General features: G+C 46.4%; 1 protein-coding gene across 3 annotated transcripts in view; it reads left to right on the top strand.

Annotated features, from left to right (window-relative positions):
* The window catches only part of LOC143275465 (ADP-ribosyl cyclase/cyclic ADP-ribose hydrolase-like), a 33,047-nt gene that overhangs the window by 8,622 nt on the left and 21,925 nt on the right, over nucleotides 1-2,500 (top strand). The window contains exon 1 of one of the 3 annotated variants that reach the window (XM_076579609.1): nucleotides 1-188. This exon is cut by the window's left edge and continues 124 nt beyond it. The exons of 1 other annotated variant lie outside the window; for it this stretch is intronic. The gene's annotated coding sequence lies outside the window, so the exon portion shown is untranslated. Of the gene's footprint in view, nucleotides 199-2,500 lie in introns of all 3 variants that reach the window. One more of the 3 variants, XM_076579610.1, reaches the window with a different exon arrangement.

Genomic DNA, 2,500 nt, shown 5'->3' with positions numbered 1-2,500 from the left:
CAAGGGACTGTAGAGGGAGGGCGCAGACGGGGGGCGGCAGAGAAAGAGCTGGTCCGACAACGTCAAGGAATGGACCAAAATGACGATGCCAGATCTCCTCACGACAGCTGCCAACAGAACGGCGTGGCGAGCTATGACATCTTCCTCATGTCCCCCCCAACGACCCCAGCGGTCGAGGGAATGAGTGAGTGAGTGAGAGTGAGTGAATCTACACGACTGTAAAACCTTCCTCTGGGAAAACCTTTCATACATATCAATTAATTAATTAATTAATCAATCGAACCTCCCTGCCCCTTGGGGGGTTGGGGGGGGGGGGAACATTAGAGGTGTGGGGTGTGGACAATTTTGGAGTGCACCGCCTGGACGGTATAGTTTTTCTGATGTGAAACGTGTGACCAGAAGCAATAAACTATGTATGTAGAACGTAGCGTAAATGAATAGTCTGCTGGAACATTTTTTTTGTGTGTGAATTTATTTCTTTGAAACGTCGTCATCATTTTCTGGGTCCCTATTGGATGTCGAGGAAAACGTATGTTAGCAGGTGTGTTATAGGAGACGCGAGTATTAGTTTTATCTGGTCACATATGTTGGGTGCGAATTATCTGATGTTCATTGTCTCTATCGTTTCTGTCTGGGGTGTTTTTTTATGTTGTTTTTCTACTTCTGTCTCTGTCTGTTTCTCTGTCTCTGTCTGTTTGTCTGTCACTGACGCTCTGTTAGTCTCTCTTTCTCTGTGTCTGTGTGTGTGTGTGTGTGTGTGTGTGTGTGTGTGTGTGTGTTTCTCTCTCTCTCACACACACAAACACACACACACACACATACACACAAACAACACCACGCATACACACACGCGCGCGCGCCCACACACATACACGCGCACACACACACAAACAAACAACGTACACACACGCACATACACACGCACACAAACAAAACACACACACACACACACACACACAACAAACCAACAACACACACACACACACAAAACACACACACACACACACAAAACACACACACACACACACACACACACAGAGTTGTAGTAGTAGGCCTCCTTCGGTCATGGCTGACCATGGATAGAGTATATCCGACCTAATGTCTAATTGGGCTGTCTGCTTGGACCAAGCAGCGTCGCCTGTGACTGTAGAGACCGATGCGAGAGAGACAGTCTCTGTCGCAGCGGTCACATGTGTAAGCTGATGCTGGTCTGTTGGCTGCGGTCCCACACACACACACACACACACACACACACACACAAATTGCACACACTCACACACACACACCACACACACAAACTCTAAAGATACCCGCAAACTCACCAGAAGATGAACAGAAGACAGCCTTCATTAGAGAGAAGAGACTTTCACTAAAACCCTGAACTAAATGGAGAAGATAAAAATTAGGTCACATTCCCCCATCTCATAGACACAGCACTGACCGACCATCAGCTTGGTTGTCCAGTTAGCGGGGTGTGTGTGTGTATGTGTGTGTGTGATAACAGATACCCTAACACCACTACCCCCCCCTCCTCCTCCCCCCTCCCCCCCCCCCCCCCCCCCCCCCTTCCCCTCCTCCGACCTGATTAACTCTCTCCATACGAACGGCGAAAGAGACGACGTTAACAGCGTTTCACCCCAATTACCATCATCAAAATATTGCAAGCGGGAGGCTCTTATACTGAAAACGTGAATGTTGACAAAGAATACCACAGTTCTGACGACGGAAGCTAAAGGTTGGGTCATTCAGACACCCACTGGACATCCGAGGGGTCTGTGTAGAGGAGAAGAGAGGACTGGCCGTACTGAGTGAGTTAACGCCAAGTAAATGTTGGTTTCGGATTCAAGGCAGGAAATTGTTAGACCAAAGCTTTGGATGCAGTTGGGAAATATGTGAGTAAAGTTGAACAGAATATCATTTTGTAGTTGTATTTGCAGTTACGAGGGTCATTCAATAAATAAGGTGAATTTTTCGGTATAAGGACTTCTAATACAGATAGAAGCTTACTTCTTTTTCTTTCTTTTTTTTGTTTTACTTCTTTTTCACATGGATTTAATTTGTTTTGCAGATTAAAAAAAACTTTGAGAGTTTTGGCGATTAACAAAGATGGCCGACCAAGAAGCATGCTCCAGGATTGAACAGCGGTCAGTTATCAAGTTTTTGGTTGCTGAAGGGTGCAAACCAGTGGAAATTCATAGGAGAATGTCAACTGTGTATGGTGCCACATGTTTCAGCCGAAAAAATGTCTACAAATGGGCTAAATTGTTTAAAGAAGGACGGAGCAGTGTTGAGGATGAAGACAGGCCTGGAAGGCCTACAGAAGTGAGGTCTCCTGAGGTGATCGAATCAGTCAATGACCTCATTCAGTCTGACAGAAGGGTGACAGTGGATGACATTGCAAGGACTTTGAGCTTATCTGTTGGGACAGCACACAAAATTGTCCATGATGACCTTGGCTACTCGAAGGTCAGCTGCCGGTGGGTGCCAAAGATGCTTACAG

The sequence above is a fragment of the Babylonia areolata genome, chromosome 30 (genome assembly GCF_041734735.1).
Source record: "Babylonia areolata isolate BAREFJ2019XMU chromosome 30, ASM4173473v1, whole genome shotgun sequence".
Classification (NCBI taxonomy): Eukaryota; Metazoa; Mollusca; class Gastropoda; order Neogastropoda; family Buccinidae; genus Babylonia; species Babylonia areolata.
Note: the sequence above shows the minus strand (reverse complement) of the source record. Positions and strands in the feature narration are given on the sequence as shown.